Source organism: Lolium perenne, chromosome 7, assembly GCF_019359855.2.
Source record: "Lolium perenne isolate Kyuss_39 chromosome 7, Kyuss_2.0, whole genome shotgun sequence".
Taxonomy (NCBI): Eukaryota; Viridiplantae; Streptophyta; class Magnoliopsida; order Poales; family Poaceae; genus Lolium; species Lolium perenne.
Window position 1 is genome coordinate 40,499,456 of NC_067250.2, and position 21,141 is coordinate 40,520,596.

Consider the following 21,141-nt stretch of genomic DNA (forward strand, 5'->3'; position numbering starts at 1 on the left):
TAGGTTTTTGATTTTTCTTTGATTTGATTTTGGTTTCTTTGATTCAAAAAGGATCCTATTGAGTTTAAAAGGGTTTCCCAACCATTGGCACAATTTTATATAGCCTAGGTTAAAGATTTTCAAAAATGGCCATAAGCCTTATGTGAGGGTTTTGCAATTTCTCAAACCTTTTTCTTTATTTAACTTTGATCCAAAGGATCATAGTTTTGTGTTTCAAAGAGGTTGGTTAGTGTTACTCATGGTTTCCAACCATTTGGGTAAGGCAAAAAGGGCATAGGTCAAGATTTGGTAAAAAATGGCTAAGTGCCACATATGCCTCTATGCATATGTTCATTTGAATTTTTTTTCTCACTTGATTTGGTTGGTAGGTACTAGGTTAGGTTTGTTGATGTTTTCAAAACCTCTAAACAAGGTAAAAAGTCCTAGGTAAAAGTTTTACCAAAAATAGCATAGGCACATAGGCCCTTTTCTTTTTAATTTGATTTCTTCTGATTGGGTTTTATTTTGAAGGGTAAAGTGCAAGAGTAGGGTTTAGGGTTTTAGATCATCTCAAACTATTTCAACAGTCCAACATGGCAACTACACAACTGATGACCCACAAGTATAGGGGGTGTATCGTAGTATCTTCAATAAGTAAGAATGTCGATCCCAACGAGGAGCAGAAGGTGTTGACAAGCAGTTTCGATGAAGGATTCACTGTAAATGCTCACAGACAAGTATTCAGGGGGTTTTGATGTAACAGATAAATAAAGTACGAGTAAGTAAAGTGCGAGAGTAACAATTGCAGCGAGTGGCCCAATCCTTTTTAGCACAAAGGACAAGCCGGTTTGTTTACTTATAATGACCAAACGTTCCTGAGGACACACGGGATTTTAGTCTAGTGCTTTCGCTACATATGGCTAATTAATCTTCATTGTTTTGATAAGTGTTGTGTGGGTGAACCTATGCTAATGTACCGCCCTTCCTAGGACTAATACATACTTGTGATTATACCCCTTGCAAGCATCCGCAACTACAAGAAAATAATTAAGATAAATCTAACCACAGCCTTAAACTCTGAGATCCTGCTATCCCTCCTGCATCGATATACCAACGGGGGTTTAGGTTTCTGTCACTCCGGCAACCCCGCAATTAGCAAACGAATACAAGATGCATTCCCTAGGCCCATGAAGGTGAAGTGTCATGTAGTCGACGTTCACATGACACCACTAGAAGAATAACACCACAACTTAAATATCATAACATTGAATATTACTCAACCATGGTTCACTACTAACATTTAGACTTCACCCATGTCCTCAAGAACTAAACGAACTACTCACGAGACATCATATGGAACATGATTAGAGGTGATATGATGATGAATAACAATCTGAACATAAACCTTGGTTCAATGGTTTCACTCAATAGCATCAACAACAAGTAGAAATCAATACCGGGAGAGTTTCCCCTATCAAACAATCAAGATCAAACCCAAATTGCTACGGCGGTGACGATGTGCAGCGGTGGAGACGGCGGTGATGATGGTGGAGATGATGGTGATGGTGATGGAGATGATGTCCAGCTCGATGACGGTGACGATGGCGTCGATTTCCCCCTCCCGGAGGGAATTTCCCCGGCGGATCTCAGCCGCCGGAGAGCTCTTTCTCTCTGGTGTTCTCCGCCCCGCGAGGCGGGCTGTAACTCTTCGCGAGGTACCCTCTGTGGCTTAGGTCTTCGGGACGAAGGATTTCGCGAAGAAAAGGAGGCGAAAGAGGCTGTGGGGCCCCCTCACCACCAGGTGGCGCGGCCAGGCCATGGGCCGCGCCGCCCTGTGGTGTGGGCCCACCTTGGGTCCACCTGGCTCCCCCTTCTGGCTTCCTTCGTCATCTGGAAAAATGGGATTTTTGGTATAATTTCCTTCCACAGTTGATCTTCCGAAATATTGCATTCTGACGGTGCTTTTTCCAGGCGAGAATCTGGCTCCGGTGCTTGATCCTCCAATAATGATGAAACATGCAAAATAGATGAAATAACATAAGTATTGTGTCCAAATATGAAATATATCAATGAATAACAGCAAATTATGATATAAAATAGTGATGCAAATTGGACGTATCAACTCCCCCCAAGCTTAGACTTCGCTTGTCCCCAAGCGAAACTGAACTCGGTAAACAGGACCACATGTTTATGGAGTGAAGAGTCGATAAATAAAATACGGACAAGAAGCATCATATTCATTCACACAAAACATTCTAGTAAACAACTTGCTCATATGACTCAACTTGAAACAAGTATAAGGTAATCACAAATAAAGGTGCATAAGAAATCATAGTTGGTGATGGCAAACTTCGTTCTTGGTCAGAGAACAATTAACAGGTTATACTTATCTATCGAGCAATGCTCTCATATTAAAGTTTATATTGCACAACTTGCATACTCAATCATAATAGTCTCCTCATGATCATTGATAACTTGCAAAGCTATATTCATTCAGATAAAACTTGTACTAAACAAGGAAAAGTAAAAGACATGATGAAGTAAATCACAATATAATGGTTTGATCACAACTACTCAAATGCTTGCTTGAGATGGAGGGAAATAGGTTTACTGACTCAACATAAAGTAAAAGACAGGCCCTTCACAGAGGGAAGCAGGGATTAAATCATGTGCTAGAGCTTTTTCAGTTTTGAAATCATATAAAGAGAATAAAAGTAAAGTTTTGAGAGGTGTTTGTTGTTGTCAACGACTGGTAGCGGGTACTCCAACCCCCTTGCCAAACAGACCTCCAAAGAGCGGCTCCCATGAAGGACGTCATCTCTACCAGCAAGGTAGATCATCCCTCTTCTCTTTTGTTTACACATGTACTTTAGTTTATTTAAGGATGACACTCCCCCCAACCTTTGCTTACACAAGCCATGGCTAACCGAATCTCGGGTGCCTTCCAACAATCTCATACCATGGAGGAGTGTCTATTGCAAAATTAAGTTGCTTACTGATGAGTCAGAGCAAAACATGTGAAGAGAATTATTAATGAAAGTTGATTAATCGGGGCTGGGAACCCCGTTGCCAGCTCTTTTGCAAAATTATAGGATAAGTGGATGAAGCCACTAGTCCATTAGTGGAAGCTGCCTAACAAGACTGAAAGATAAAACACCACATACTTCCTCATGAGCTATAAAACATTGACACAAATAAGAAGTAATAAATTTTGAATTATTTAAAGGTAGCACATGAAGTATTTACTTGGAATGGCAGAAAATACCATGCAGTAGGTAGATATGGTGGACACAAATGGCATAGGTTTGGGTTCAGGTTTGGATGCACGAGAAGTATTCCCTCTCGGTCTGAGTCTTTGGCTAGCAAGGTTAATTAGCAAGCATAAGAGTTGAAGGAAACAAACAAATATACATGTGATAGAAACAATCATGCATCTTCCTTGTAAGCACAAACAATTTTAACTTCAGAATAATAAGCTATGAGCTAACAAGAAAGAAAGACAATGAAATAACTACATGTATTTCTCTTTTCTACTTAAACCTCAAAGTGTTGTTGCTATTGACCAATGCTAAGTTTGCCAAAACCAAATAGATTTATTCGATGCTCCCAAAGTGATACCAATACTAAGAACAAGGTAAATCATATAATAGAATTGCAAACTAAAATAAGGTGTGCAATATGTAAATGATAAGACTTCTCATTAATATTTCATAACGACAACTCACACCAAGGGATACATAGACAACCAACTAAAGGAGAGATACTTCCACACTGCACCCCATCTTATATGATAACTTCCCTACTCATGATATAACACTACTTGATAGTAAAAAGTAAAAGGTAGTGATGATGTGATACCGCGGCACTCCCCCAAGCTTGGAACAAACCAAGGGGATGCCAATACCGATGATGAATTACTCCTTTGGCGGTGGTGGTGATGAATTCCTCACAAGCTTCCCCACAAGCTCCTGAAGCTCATCAATCTTGTACATGAGGTTGCGGATCATCTCCGAATTGTGCTCGACGCGATTAAGAAGTATGTCCGATGGAGAGTCCCAATTCTTGGAGTTATTTCCCCACCCTTCAGCTTCAGGCTTTGTCCTTCCTGCAGTGTTAGAACGATCTATATCCCAATTGCTAGGCAATGCTGCCTTGGGAGTCCTTTCAATTTGATTATTGTAGATTAGATTGCGGAAGGGATGGTAAGTGCCTGAAGAAGATGTCTTTGGAGCTAGGTAATGACGTGGAACTCCTCCTCCGGTGCTAATCCGTGCGCTCTTCTTGGCGTTGAACGGGTTTGACACCACTCCGATGCTTGCAATGGTGGTGCGCGGGCGTACTTGCGGAACTTCTTCGACTTCCTCTTCATCCTCCTTCACTTCTTCCTTCAACTTGGGGTCTTGAATACCTTCCTCCGAAGGCTCCTTGTCCTTGTTGTGGGAGACCATGGTGCTTCTAGATCAAAGACAAATCCTGGCAGAAATAGCTTGAAACAAAAAACGTCGAGAAAACGATATACGGACCTCCAGGGGTCCGGGGGATTATATAGCATGAATTTTTATGTCAAAAGGAAAGTACCAGATCGAAACAGAGTTGGAGAGGGGCAACGAGGCGGCCTCCTCACAGGGCGGCGCGGCCAGGCTGGGGCCCGCGCCGGCCTGTGGGGGCACGCCCTCGTGCGCCTCCTCCACTCCGTTTCGATCTCGTAATTTCTCATATTTTCCAAAAACAGCAAAAATATTGTTCGGAAAGTAAATTGCGAACTTTTCATTACCAGTACTGTTACCTATTCAAAGTCGAGTTAAGTGAATTTGTCAATTTGTCCTTTGATGAAAGCCTCCGGTGTTTCCACTCGAATAACATCAACATCTACATTGTAAGAATCACCTGAGATATAATGCTTGAGCCTTTGTCCATTCACCACTTGTGTGACATTGCCTTGGAGAGAGCTAATTTTTATTGCTCCTGAACGATACACCTCCTCAACAACATATGGTCCTTCCCATTTCGAGAGTAATTTGCCTGCAAAGAATCTGAGACGAGACCGATACAATAGGACTTTATCCCCAATATTAAATTCTCTTTTGATAATCCTTCTATCATGCCATTTTTTAACTTTCTCTTTAAAGAGTTTAGCATTTTCATAAGCTTCACTTCTCCATTCATCTAGAGAACTCAATTGCAGCAACCTCTTATTACCAGCTAGTTTAGGATCTTTATTTAATTCTCTAACAGCCCAATAAGCTTTGTGCTCTAGTTCTAAGGGTAAATGACAAGCTTTCCCATAAACCATTTTATAAGGTGACATTCCCATGGGGTTTTTATAAGCAGTTCTATAAGCCCATAATGCTTCCTTCAATTTACTAGCCCAATTCTTTCTAGTTTTATTAACAGTCTTTTGCAAGATAGATTTAATTTCTCTATTTGATAGTTCTATTTGCCCACTAGTTTGAGGATGATAAGCAGAAGCAATTCTATGATTAATGCCATATTTAGCAAGAGTTTTTCTAAAACCACCATGAATAAAATGAGAACCTCCATCAGTCATAATATATCTAGGAACTCCAAATCGAGGAAAAATAATATCTAAAAGCATTCTTAAAGAGGTCTCACCATCAGCACTTTTTGTAGGTATGGCTTCCACCCATTTAGTAACATAATCAACAGCAACAAGTATATGAGTGTTACCTTCTCGAAGAGGGAAAAGGTCCCATGAAGTCAAATCCCCAACGATCGAATGGTTCAATAACAAGAGTATAATTCATAGGCATTTCATTGCGTGCGGAGATATTACCAACCCTTTGGCATTCATTACAAGATAAAATAAACTTCCTTGCATCTTTGAAGAGAGTTGGCCAATAAAAACCTGATTGTAGAACCTTTTGCGCGGTTCTATCTCCGGCGTGATGTCCTCCATAAGCACTCCCATGACATTTACTCAATATCTCCTGCTGTTCATGTTCGGGAACACATCTTCGCAGAATACCATCCACTCCTTCTTTATATAAGTGTGGGTCATCCCAGAAATAATGCCTCAAGTCATAAAAGAATTTCCTCCTTTGCTGAGCTGAAAAGGTCGGAGGCAAGTACTTGGAAACAATAAAGTTAGCATAATCAGCATACCAAGGACTGTCTCGCGAGCTCACCTTTATTACAGCCAATTGTTCATTTGGAAAACTATCATTGACAGGAACAGGATCATAAGAAATATTTTCCAATCTAGACAAATTATCAGCAACAGGATTATCAGCACCTTTCCTATCTACAATATGTAAATCAAATTCTTGCAACAGAAGCACCCATCTAATAAGCCTTGGCTTAGCATCTTTCTTTTGCATAAGGTATCTGATTGCAGCATGATCAGTATGAATAGTAACTTTTGAATCAACAATATAAGATCTAAACTTATCACAAGCAAAGACTACAGCTAACAATTCTTTTTCAGTAGTAGCATAATTTCTTTGAGCAGCATCAAGGGTTTTACTAGCATAATGAATAACATTCAATTTTTTATTTACTCGCTGTCCAAGAACAGCCTACAAAGAAAATCACTAGCATCACACATAATTTCAAATGGTAAGTTCCAATCAGGAGGTTCAACTATAGGAGCAGTTGTTAAGGCTTTCTTTAGAGTTTCAAAAGCTTCCTTACAATCATCATCAAAAACAAAAGGTACATCTTTTTGAAGAAGATTAGTAAGAGGCTTTGAAATCTTAGAGAAGTCTTTAATAAACCTCCTATAAAACCCAGCATGACCAAGAACACTACAAATACCTTTAACATCCCTAGGATAGGGCATCTTTTCTATTGCTTCAACTTTAGCTCTATCAACTTCAATACCTCTCTCGGAAATTTTATGTCCCAATACAATTCCTTCATTAACCATAAAGTGGCATTTCTCCCAATTAAGAACAAGGTTAGTTTCTTCACATCTCTGCAAAACTTTATCAAGGTTCCGCAAACAATTATCAAAAGAATTCCCATAGACAGAAAAATCATCCATGAATACCTCTACAATACTCTCGCAAAAGCCATGAAAAATAGCAGACATGCATCTTTGAAAAGTAGCAGGAGCATTACATAAACCAAAAGGCATACGTCTATAAGCATAGGTTCCATAGGGACAAGTGAAAGTGGTTTTCTCTTGATCCTTAGTTTTAACAGCAATTTGTGAAAACACAGAATAACCATCAAGAAAGCAAAAATGAGTATTTTTAGATAACCTTTCTAACATTTGATCAATAAAAGGCAAAGGATAATGATCTTTCTTAGTAACTTTATTAACTTTACAAAAATCAATGCACATTCTATAACCTACAACTACTCTTTGAGGTATGAGCTCATCATTATCATTAGGCACAACAGTCATTCCTCCTTTCTTAGGAACACAATGCACAGGACTAACCCATCTACTATCAGCAATAGGATATATAATACCAGCTTCAAGAAGTCGTAATACCTCATTTCTTACCACATCCTTCATCTTAGGAATTAGACGACGCTGAGGTTCAACAACAGGCTTCGCATCGTCTTCCATATTAATGGCGTGTTGGCAAATAGAGGGAGAAATCCCCTTCAAGTCATCAAGAGTGTAGCCAATAGCACCTCGGTGTTTCTTCAATATTTCCAATAGCCTTTCTTCTTCAAACTCTATAAGTTTAGAACTAATAATAACAGGATATATTTTCTTATCATCAATATGAGCATATTTAAGATTATCAGGCAAAGGTTTTAAATCAAAGACAGGATCTTCCTTTGGTGGTGGTGTTGTACCCAGATCTTCCACCGGTAAATCATGCTTAAGAATAGGTTGGCGAAGAAAAATTTCCTCAAGCTCATCTCTTTCTTTCCTAAAAACTTCACTCTCGCTATTCTCCAAATGTTGCTGCAAAGGATTATTAGGAACAAGAACAATAGATGCACAATTTTCAAATTTAAAATCATCATTAGGCAAATCAGCTTTATAAGGAGTTTTGGTAAATTTAGAGAAGTTAAACTCATAAGATTCACCAGCAAATTTAGTCAAAATTTTCTCTTTCTTGCAATCTATAATAGCTCCACAAGTATTTAGAAAAGGTCTACCAAAAATGATAGGACAATAATCACTAGCGTGAGAACCAAGTACCAAAAAGTCAGCAGGATATTTAATCTTACCACATAGAACTTCCACATCTCGAACAATACCAATTGGAGAGATAGTTTCTCTATTAGCCTGCTGAATAACCACATCAATATCTTCAAGTTCAGAAGAACCAATTTCGTGCATAATCTCCGTGTAAAGCTCATAAGGAATAGCACTAACACTTGCACCCATATCGCATAAACCATAATAGCAATGATCACCAATTCTAACAGATAGCATAGGAACACTAGCTTGCTTGGGTTTATTAGGATGTGAAACAATATTAGAAGCATCTTCACAGAAAATAATATGACCATCCTCTACATTTTCAGTCACAAGATCTTTAACTATTGCAACAGCAGGTTCAACTTTTATTTGTTCTTCAGGTTCTATAGGTTTCTTTTCACTTTTATGAACCGCACTATTTATAACAGAGTACTCCTTCATTTTAGCAGGGAAAGGAGTTTTTTCAATATAAGCTTCAGGAATAACATGATCAACAGTTTCAACTACAACGCATTTATTAATAGATGAATCAATTTTATCTTTATACGGTTCATGATACGTATCAAAATTCTTCTTAGGCAATTCATAATGAGAGGCAAAAGCTTTATAAAGATTTGCAGCAACTTGAGAATCAAGACCATAAGTAGCACTCATATTACGAAATTTATCAGTATCCATAAAAGCTTCAATGCATTTGTAATCATAATTTATACCTGATTCTCTTTCTTTGTCGATTTCCCATCCTTCAGTATTTTCCTGGATCCGATTAAGAAGGTCCCTTTTAAACTCTTCCTTATTGCACGTGAATGATCTAGAACAAGAAGTATCCAGCAAGGTCTTGTCTTCAAAAGAAAGTCTTGCATAGAAATTATCAATAATAACATTACCAGGAAGCTCATGAATGGGGCATTTGAGCATTAAAGACTTCAATCTCCCCCACGCTTGGGCAATACTCTCTCCATCATGAGGCCAAAAATTATATATGCGGTTCCGATCCTTATGAATTTCACTTGGAGGATAGAACTTAGAATAAAACCGAGGCACAATATCATTCCATTCAAGAGAATCCCCATTATCCAGTAATTTATACCAATGCGCCGCTTTACCAGACAGCGATATAGAGAATAGTTTCTTCCTCACTTCATCCATAGCAATACCTGCACACTTGAATAAACCGCATAATTCATGTAAAAACATTAAATGATCTCCAGGGTGGACAGTTCCATCCCCTGTATAACGGTTATCCACTACACGTTCAACAATTTTCATAGGTATTTTGTATGGTATCTCTTCCTCACCTGGCGCCTTATCCACTACCTTTGCAGTAGTAGTAGATTTTCCAAACAAACATTCGAGAGAAGATCTCTCCATAATGAATTATAGCAGCAGGCAGAAATAAAATCAGCACTAGCAATAAAAGTTTCCCTTACCAATTCCACTTACCAATAGCGCTTCACTCCCCGGCAACGGCGCCAGAAAATAGTCTTGATGACCCACAAGTATAGGGGGTGTATCGTAGTATCTTCGATAAGTAAGAATGTCGATCCCAACGAGGAGCAGAAGGTGTTGACAAGCAGTTTCGATGAAGGATTCACTGTAAATGCTCACAGACAAGTATTCAGGGGGTTTTGATGTAACAGATAAATAAAGTACGAGTAAGTAAAGTGCGAGAGTAACAATTGCAGCGAGTGGCCCAATCCTTTTTAGCACAAAGGACAAGCCGGTTTGTTTACTTATAATGACCAAACGTTCCTGAGGACACACGGGATTTTAGTCTAGTGCTTTCGCTACATATGGCTAATTAATCTTCATTGTTTTGATAAGTGTTGTGTGGGTGAACCTATGCTAATGTACCGCCCTTCCTAGGACTAATACATACTTGTGATTATACCCCTTGCAAGCATCCGCAACTACAAGAAAGTAATTAAGATAAATCTAACCACGACCTTAAACTACGAGATCTGCTATCCCTCCCCGCATCGATATACCAACGGGGGTTTAGGTTTCTGTCACTCCGGCAACCCCGCAATTAGCAAACGAATACAAGATGCATTCCCCTAGGCCCATGAAGGTGAAGTGTCATGTAGTCGACGTTCACATGACACCACTAGAAGAATAACACCACAACTTAAATATCATAACATTGAATATTACTCAACCATGGTTCACTACTAACATTTAGACTTCACCCATGTCCTCAAGAACTAAACGAACTACTCACGAGACATCATATGGAACATGATCAGAGGTGATATGATGATGAATAACAATCTGAACATAAACCTTGGTTCAATGGTTTCACTCAATAGCATCAACAACAAGTAGAAATCAATACCGGGAGAGTTTCCCCTATCAAACAATCAAGATCAAACCCAGATTGCTACGGCGGTGATGTTGTGCAGCGGTGGAGATGGCGGTGATGATGGTGGAGATGATGGTGATGGTGATGGAGATGATGTCCAGCTCGATGACGGTGACGATGGCGTCGATTTCCCCCTCCGGGAGGGAATTTCCCCGACGGATCTCAGCCGCCGGAGAGCTCTTTTCTCTCTGGTGTTCTCCGCCCGAGGCGGGTCAGTAACTCTTCGCGAGGTACCCTCTGGGGCTTAGGTCGGCGGGCCGAAGGATTTCGCGAAGAAAAGGAGGCGAAAGAGGCTGTGGGGCCCCCTCACCACCAGGTGGCGCGGCCAGGCCATGGGCCGCGCCGCCCTGTGGTGTGGGCCCACCTTGGGTCCACCTGGCTCCCCCTTCTGGCTTCCTTCGTCATCTGGAAAAATAGGATTTTTGGTATAATTTCCTTCCACAGTTGATCTTCCGAAATATTGCATTCTGACGGTGCTTTTTCCAGCAGAATCCTGGCTCCAGTGCTTGATCCTCCAATAATGATGAAACATGCATAATAGATGAAATAACATAAGTATTGTGTCCAAATATGAAATATATCAATGAATAACAGCAAATTATGATATAAAATAGTGATGCAAATTGGACGTATCAACAACCAATAAGCAGATCACTATGCATTAAACTAAATTTAATAAAAGTTTTTGTTGGTTCCAAAATTTGGAACAAGGGAAATTCAATTTCTTTCTTGTTTTTGAAAAGTTGGGGTGTTACAAACCCTTCCCCCTTAAACAAATCTCGTCCCGAGATTTTAAGAAAAGTTTGGTTCCTAAGAGAGATTGAGCACTTGGATTAACAGGAAAACATACTTGGCATGGTCTGAGGGGCTTCTTGGGCTTCTGTTGCAGTCATGTTGTAGAGGCGGCCGTGATTGTTGTTCTGGTTCCTTCTTGCGGCAAAGCGGCGCTGGTTCTGAGCAGGTGCAGCGGTGTTGGCGGCAATCTTTGCAAGCTTCTTGGGGCACTCATTGGAGTAGTGACCCACAACTCCACATTCATAGCAGTTCACAGTTGACTTGTCTTTGGGAGTGACGGGAACAACGTTGCTTCCAGTCCTCGGGGCAGTATTGGGGTTGTTGTTGTTACCGTTGTTGTTGTTGCTGTTGGGGTGGGTGTTGTTGTGGTTGTTGTTGTGGTTGCCTCCGGGCTTCGGGGGTCCTCCGTTGTTGTTGGTGTAGTTGGGGCGATAATTCTGAGTGGTTGGCTTGTTGTATCTTGGGGTGAATCCTCCAGAGGAGTTGTTGCGGTACTTCTGGGCATTGTTGGGCCCATTCTGGTTCATCATCCTTCTCTTGCGGTTCTCGTTGGCTTGATGCAGCTTCCCTTCCATCTGAATGGCTGAGTCCACTAGGGCTTCGAGGTCAGCGAACGGAATGTTCACTAACACAGTTTGCATCTCGTCATGCAGTCCATTCAGAAATCTTTCCTTTCGCTTCTCATTGGTGTCGGTCTCATCCGGGGCGTACCTTGACAGGGTGAGGAACCTGTCGCGGTATTCCACCACGGACATTCTGCCTTGCTTGAGTTCGCGGAACTCGTCTCTCATCTTCTTAATCAGTCCTTGGGGCACATGGTATTTGCTAAACTTAGTCTTGAAGTCCTCCCAGGTCATCATCTGTCCCGCATTCATTGCGCGGGCGCTTGTCCACCAGGCTCGTGCAGGTCCTGACAGGTAGTGGGTGGCGAACAGTACTTTTTCTGCGGCTTCTACTCCCGCAACTTCTAGGTTGTTCTCCATGGTCTGGAGCCAGTCATCAGCATCTAGGGGCTCTTCAGTCCTGTTGAACATGGGTGGGTTGGTGTTCTGAAAGTTCTTCAACTTTGACCCCGGGTGGTCGTGGTTTCCATGGCCGTTGTTGTTCTGAGCAAGCTGCTGCAGTGCAGCAATGTTGGCTTGGCGTTCAGCTCTCTCGGCTTCGCGGTCTGCCATCATCATCTCCAGCATCTGCATCATGGCGTCTTGGTTGCGGGCTGGTGGGTCCATCTGATCATTGAGGTAGATGCTAAGATAAGAGGGAACTTTCTATGGTTTGTTTGGGTTTTAAAGTTCAAAAAGTTCAAAACTTGAAAACTTGAGTAGTGTTGAGGGGGTAAAACCAACAACACTTTTTCATTCATACCAAACATCACACCTTACAATTCTAACACACCGTTGGTTTGAAGAACCATTCATTCGCTCTACGATACAAGGGAATCCTGATACAACTCACACCTACTTAAGTGCTGGGGGGGATACAACTCTTCAGGATGGATTCTTCGCCTTCACGGGTGATGTGCTTGGCGAGAGGCGAGGGAGTTGTCCAAATCCCTGCGGGTTTTGTACAACCTGAAGTCCTGGGGTGCTACATAGTGGTTCATCTCCGTGTGTGGTGGCATGGTCATCGATCTTCCCATGGAGTCATGTCTTGGGTAGTAGATGAAGCGAGTGTTCTTGATCTTGTTCTCATTTTGTCCACATAGACGAGAAATTGCTTCTTGCATAGCTCTGACTAGTCCTTCCTTCCAAGTGTTTCCCGTTACAGAAAACCAGATGGTTTCCCATACCGGGGCTCCAAGCTTTCTTCGTAGATCAGTAGAAACTTCCCACCGAGAAGGTTCTCCGGAGTGGTTGTTGCGGGGTATTCCGAAGAACTCGGGATACAAGTGTCCTAGATATTCCACTAGTTGCTTCAAATCCTTTTCGAACCTTAGGTCGCCTCCGGGACCAAGCTGATATAACTTCCATTGGTACTCCATCTGTGAGCAATTTGGGTAAGTAAGTTAAAGAAGTATTCAAGTGTGCAAAATTTTATGTAGGCTTGCAAAGAAAGTAGAGTATAGATTTCTCATTTTTGAAAAAGATCTCCAGGATAAGAGTAAGAACAAGTTTTCACAAATATTCACTTCATTGGTTTTTGAAACTAAGTTTTTCAGACGTCCATTCTAACTAGGGTCTCCTAAGGTCAAACAATGGCTCTGATACCAACTTGTCAACACCCGGATTTTTAAGTCCAGATGCCTATTATGCCATTCATCGCAATCCCAGGAGTATTGTTTTTGCGAGACATAATAGATTGATATCACAACACATCATTCATTATAACACATAATTGTCTTACAACAAGGGATCACATGATCCAGTCTCATTACAATAATAGTTGATCTATTGATCAATTACAAAACACATAGCAGAAGCGAAGTAGCGTAGTAGTAGTCCATCTATTCCACAGGCAACTGTTGACGTCAGGAGTGATCCTAGTTGTCGTAAACGTCCTGCTGTCCTTCTTCCGGGTTCTGATACTCCTCTTCATAGTCTGGCCATTTGAATAGCCAGGGACACAGCCGTGAGTACTTTAAAGTACTCGCAAACTAATACTAATGTAAGTAGTATAAACTATAATAAGGGGGTTCTAAGCTCTAGTTTCATTTGCATAAAGCCAGTTTTATTTCATAAGCACTTTAGTAAACAAAACCTCTTCATTTTCCTAACTTACTCAAGTGGGAACATTAGTGTCATTCCCACAACTCAGTTGTGATTCCAGCCAAGTCATCCTTCACCATTCAACTTTTTTAAGAACTTCTGATACCGGAAACTGTATGGCCTTTCCAACCGTCCGTAACCGTGGACATGGCTATTCGAATAGGTTTACACTCTGCAGAGGTTGCACACTTGTGCCACAACATTTGATTACATCCGTCGGGGATAACCCCGAATCATCGTAACTCAGTACGCGGATCATCAACCTTAACCTTTCACTTATATATCCTAGTATAGGCACCTCTCCCCATGAGCTTGGCCTCCCAGTGAAGACAGAAAGTCAGCCTGGGAACTGCACAGGGCTTGGGCCGGACATTCACCTCATATCACATCATATCACATCATTTCTTTTGTTGTAGAGGCAGCTTTCGGCATAACCCCGATGACGCTTGTTTAGAGGGAACCCATAATAATACACACAAACTTCCAGTTAAGCCCTACCCATAATCAAGTATTGTGGGGGTACTTGTAAATTGGAAAGGTATCGCATCCAAACCATATCAGTTTTAATCAAAAATCACCATCTTCTCTTAGTCATAATCACTTTTCAAAAATCATTCAAAAACAACTTCACTTCACCAGGTTCCCATCTAGAGTAGTCAATTTTATTTATTAGCAATAGCAACTAATCATGAGGGGTGCTAACTTAGCTTTGCCTGTCTAAGTTGAGTTTGGAACTCTTGTGCTATTCTAGACCAAGTGAAACATAAATCAAAAAGGTAACTTTGATAAATCAAAAGCAGTAAAACTTGCATAGTAAAAACTTGGGATAGGACCACTAAGCATAAAGTAAAATAGGGTGATGCATTGCTCTTGAAGAGCTTTGCACTTTGCAAGTGTATTAGCTTGCCTTGGTTGGGGAAATGATCAAAGTGATCTTCTTCTCCTTCTTCTTGGTAGAATACCTCCTCCTCCTGATAGTCTCCGGTACTAGCGTCTATAATCGAATACGAGGTATACAATCACCACACCAATCTTAAATACTAAACTAAGCACAACATAAGTCACACAAGCTAGGCTAGCCTCACATACTACTCTTAAGTTGGTGGATTTGTTTTCTTAATTAAGAAACCATAATTTCCTCTCATACTAAATTTAGGTGTTTCTTCTCCTTCTTTAGAGAAATAGATTCCTCTCATTAACTTATTAAGATTTAATTTCTCTCATGAAAAAGGATATGACCTAGGTTGACCAAAGTCAACCTCTTCATACTTATCATTTAAGAAAAAGATTTAAATGAGGTGGAGCACCTCATACATTTTAATCCTAACATGGTGATGATTTAATATCCTCAAACAAACCATATGATAACTAAATGACCAGAGTCTCTATCTCATAATGGCATGTTTGTGACAAGATTTAAGTGAGAGACAAACTCCCATAAGATTTTTAAATAGTTTTGGACAATATCTTTGACTAGAAATAGCCAAATAGTCCTCTAATTAATCTAGGCCATGATCATCCAAAGTAAGCATGGCATATTTTTGCAGAAACAATTAGTGCAAGTGAAATGTGGATTATAGGAGTTGGAATCAACTCAAAAGCATTTATGGTTGATTTTTAATAATTTTTGGAAGTCACAAAAGTCCCTGCTTTGATTATTTTGCTACTTTAATTCTACTCAGGATCTAGGGTTCAAACCAGTGCCATTGCATAGATAAAACTCTAAACTTTCCATCAATACAAAATTTGTAAAATTTGGCTCAGTGGATTTGGAGATATTTGATTTTTAAACAAGCATATGTAAGGAAATTTACTGAAAAGATTTGAATTTAAAATCAAACGTTGGGCCTAGGCGGGAAAGGATTTGGGCCAGTGAGGGAGGAAAAGGTCTAGGCCAGCCCAACTACGCCCACGGTGCACGCGGGCCATTTGACAACGTGGACCCACGCGTCGGTGGGTTATAACACCGAAACGGTATGTTTTAACCAGGGACGCACGATCAGAGATAGATCGGACGGACGCGAGGCGTCGTCGTCTCCGGCGAGAAGAAACCCTGGCACGGCGGAGGGAGAGGGTCGGCGAGCTAACCAAGGTCCAGCGAGGTTGGGCGTGGACGCAGGGCGGCATTGTCGACGACGGCCATGCGACTGGTGGCGGTAGGAGGAGCTGAGGTGGCGCCAATCGACGGGCCCGTCTTGCTACTGCCGCAGAGGCTCCGGTGAAGTTCCGGCGGATGAGAGGGCAATGTGGGGCGAAGAGGAGTCGAGGCGAGCTACTGAGATGAGAGGAGGGCGAGGGTGTGAAGAATGGAGGCCGGGGCTTGCTCCTTTTATAGGGTCGAGACGAGGCCGAGGCGGAGCGGGGCAGTTGATCAGGGCGTCGTCGTTCTAGGGCAGTGAAGGGGCAAGCGATGGGCGCGTCGTGTAGGCGATGTCGAGGCGGTGCTAACGCGCTTCGTGGCGCTGCAGGGGAGTGACGGAGGAGTGATACGTCTCAAACGTATCTATAATTTCTTATGTTCCATGCTACTTTTATGATGATACTCACATGTTTTATACACATTATATGTCATTATTATGCATTTTCCGGCACTAACCTATTAACGAGATGCCGAAGAGCCGATTCTTGTTTTCTGCTATTTTTGGTTTCAGAAATCCTAGTAAGGAAATATTCTCGGAATTGGACGAAATCAACGCCCAGGGGCCTATTTTCACACGAAGCTTCCAGAAGACCGAAGGGAAGACGAAGTGGGGCCACGAGGCGCCGCCACAACAGGGCGGCGCGGCCCAGCCCCTGGCCGCGCGGCCCTGGCGTGTGGGGCCCTCGTGTGGCCCCCGCGTTGCCCTTCCGCCTAGTTAAAGCCTCCGTCGCGAAACCCCCAGTACCGAGAGCCACGATACGGAAAACCTTACTGAGACGCCGCCGCCGCCAATCCCATCTCGGGGGATTCAGGAGATCGCCTCCGGCACCCTGCCGGAGAGGGGATTCATCTCCCGGAGGACTCTACAGCGCCATGGTCGCCTCCGGATTGATGAGTGAGTAGTTCACCCCTGGACTATGGGTCCATAGCAGTAGCTAGATGGTTGTCTTCTCCTCATGTGCTTCATTGTCGGATCTTGTGAGCTGCCTAACATGATCAAGATCATCTATCTGTAATGCTATATGTTGTGTTTGTTGGGATCCGATGGATAGAGAATACTATGTTATGTTGATTATCAATCTATTACCTATGTGTTGTTTATGATCTTGCATGCTCTCCGTTGTTAGTAGAGGCTCTGGCCAAGTTTTTGCTAGTAACTCCAAGAGGGAGTATTTATGCTCGATAGTGGGTTCATGCCTCCATTAAATGCAGGACGGTGACGAGAAAGTTCTAAGGTTGTGGATGTGCTGTTGCCACTAGGGATAAAACATTGATGCTATGTTCGAGGATATAGTTATTGATTACATTACGCACCATACTTAATGCAATTGTCTGTTGCTTGCAACTTAATACCGGAAGGGGTTCGGATGATAACCTGAAAGTGGACTTTTTAGGCATAGATGCATCTTTGGATAGCGGTCTATGTACTTTGTCGTAATGCCCAATTGAATCTCACAATACTCATCATGTCATGTATGTGCATTGTCATGCCCTCTCTATTTGTCAATTGCCCAACTGTAATTCGTTCACCCAACATGCTATTTATCTTATGGGAGAGACACCTCTAGTGAACTATGGACCCCGGTCCATTCTTTTACATCGAATACAATCTACTGCAATACTTGTTTTACTGTTCTCTGCAAACAATCATCATCCACACTATACATCTAATCCTTTGTAACAGCAAGCCGGTGAGATTGACAACCTCACTGTTTCGTTGGGGCAAAGTACTTTGGTTGTGTTGTGCAGGTTCCACGTTGGCGCCGGAATCCCTGGTGTTGCGCCGCACTATATCTCGCCGCCATCAACCTTCAACGTGCTTCTTGGCTCCTACTGGTTCGATAAACCTTGGTTTCTAACTGAGGGAAAACTTGCTGCTGTACACATCATACCTTCCTCTTGGGGTTCCCAACGAACGAGTGCTTTACCGTCACAAGGAAGCTACTACGCCTACGTCAACTGTACGCTAGCAAGGAGTGCAGGTGGTCGTCATCTCTGGCGTACTCGTGGCGGAGGACGGCGACGAGGGCGTCGTCTACAGGGCTTCCGCGGGCCAATGAGGTTGTCCACGGGGATGCTGACGTCGAGGGGAGGCTGTAGGTACAAGGAGGGGTCGAGGGAAGGACGATCGTGACTAGGCGCGGCCGCGTACTGGCGTGCCCAAGGCCATGCCGGTGCGCGCTCTGGCGAGCCCGAGGATGGTGACCACGTCGCGTTCTGGGAGTTGTCAACTTCCTCTTGGCTTGGGACTTTGTCTAGTGTCATCAGCAGGGAAAAGGGAGTCTTCAGGACATGGTGAGGTAGACTGGAGAGGGCAGGGGCAGGTGGTGACTAGGTGGTGATCATGGTGATTGGCATGGCTTGGCTAGGGCTGTGCAAAGACTTTTCTGAGGTCAACTTTGGCCTAGTGGTGTTCAGTGAGGTGAGGCTGGTGTGGTTGACAGGGTTAGCATAGTTGGAGAGGGATAGAGAGGGCACACTTGATTTATGTCAAAGTGTATGTGACATAGGTCATGTCCTAGGTAGGGTTTTGGTGTGGTGGTGACCAAGCAATGATAGGTGAGGTCATGGTACTGGTTAGAGGTACAAGTCTACTATAGATGATCTCAAGATAGATAAAGGAGAGGTGGTACAAGGTGGTTGGAATAGTGGTGGTACCCTAAATTTACTCTATGTAACTAAAATGTCACATGCAATGGTCTCTCTTGGGTTTGATTTTTGGCCAAATTTCTGCATGGGAGTGGTCTACATAATGTTTGGCACTCATTGGTGGTCTTGGTTTGAATTTTGGAAAAGATTTGTGAAGATTCGAAAATTGGAGGGAATCTAGATTTGGTTTCAATGTTGCCCCTTGGCACCCTTGTGCTAAGCAATGGTCAATGATCTGGTCAAAGTGGTCAACATCAAAAGTGTTCATCTTGATGAGGTCTTGGATGAGGTGCAAAGAGTTGGCAGGGTTTGGTTTGAAAATTTCTAAATAGAAGGGCTCAAAGTGGTGTTGCGGTCAGAAACCCACTGGCGAGCAGCGACGGGCAACACAGTAGAGCCGGGAACAACTTAGGGCTGCGGCTGGCCCTGGTCCCTCCGAGCGACGGCCCGCAAAGCCTCTGGTACACACGTCCGATGCTGGTGCAAGGGCGTGCCACCTGACCTATACCTGGTCAGGAAGGTGATGGAGATGCCTCGCTTAGTTTCCTGCATGGCATACACGTAAACATTAAATACGAGCCTCGATCGGCTCTCAGGTTATCCTGTGAATCGGCTCAAAGAGCCGATCCACCCATGATTCGTACGAGGTGCACGAATATATGGTGGTCCTGCTTGATCAAGATAAAGCTAAAGCGATCTACGACGATTTAGGGTTTTCACCGCATAATCGGATCATCCTACTCACGATTGGGCCTCGCGGTCACGTACGGTGATCGTAAGCCGGTCCTAGACAAGGCCTAAAAACCAACACGAGGTTGATCCTCGGAACATCCTGTCTAGGGCTAGCAAACGACACCCTACGCGTCGCTGGATCCTCCAACCCTTTGTAAGGCCTAACTATTGCAGATATTAAACTAATCCTTGAAGAACAAGGAGCAACCGTAACGGATCGGATCTACTAAATAATGATCAAGCGGGGTGCCGCCCCTACACCTAAGATAGGTGTAAGGGCGGCTAGATGTATAAGGGTTGCACTACGACAGCATATGATACGAAGAACAATGCTAACCCTAACACATCTAAGATAACTACGTTGCTCGCCATCAACAAGGCTTCAGTACGAGCAACGCATGAACAACGAAATAAGCTTGTGCTGCCTTGATCGCAAGATGCGATCTAGGCAGCATGATGCTTACCGGTAGAAACCCTCGAGACGAAGGAGTTGGCGATGCGCCGAGATTGATTTGTGGTTGAACGTTGGTTGTTGTTTATTTCATAAACCCTAGATACATATTTATAGTCCAGGGGACTTTCTAACGTGGGACTAATCCCCACCGTGCACGAGACAAACTCTTCCTAACTGATACGTATCCTACTATATTACAGATACACGGGCCAACTAGCCCACACTTTGCATAACAGGCCGATTCACGTATTTCTTCCATATATATATATTCTTCAAATCCATCTTGATCGCGGCCCACCTCTGACTCGGTCAAATTCTGGTGATAACACATGCCCCCCTGGTTTTGGAATTGATAATTCCAAAATCACTCTGCTCTTTCTTCGTCGGGTCATGTCGTGGCAGAGCACTTGTGATATCCTTCATCATGATGCCTTGCCTTCTCAACTTCTCCGCGTGACCTGGCAGTTTTTTTTTTTAGGCACCACTTCCTCGGAAACTGCTGTGGCATTGAATTTCCACTATATCCCCTTTTATTTAACCGCTCCGAACAGTTTACATCCGCATCCCCTTCGCATTAGCACTCCAAAAGCCCTCCTGCACCACCATGTCTTCTTCCTCCTCTGCCTCATCGGATCTTTCCACCCAATCCTCCTCTTCCCGCGAGCCGACGCCGGAGCCGAACCAGGAGGAGGTTCACGCGGCCAACACCCGCCGCGCCATCGAGGCCGGGGAGGAGCCCAGCCATGACTTCTCCGTTGTAACGGTCCCGGATAGTACCCATAATAGATATGCTTGTTCTTTTTCTTTTGTGCATCATCATGGCATATGCTTCATACCATCCATGTTTTTACAAAATAAAATTATTTTGTAAACTCTAATTATTTTGTTTTCTTCCTCTCATAAGGTTTATTTATTAAACCCCCTTGTCTTCTCTTTTAATAAACCCTAACCCAAAACTATCATACAATAAAACTATTTTTTTGTTTTGTCTATCTCCACCTCTACATTCAAATTCTAAATTTTTTTTGAACTGTTTTCAAATCTGTTGCAAAACAGTTTTGAAAAAGAAAAGAGAAAAGATTTTCAAAATAAAACCCAAACCCCTCCTCTGGGCCTCTCTCTCTCCCCGGCCCAACCCTCTCTCTTTTCCTCCTTCCTCAGTGGCCCATCTCTCCCTCCCATCCCGGCGGCCCACCT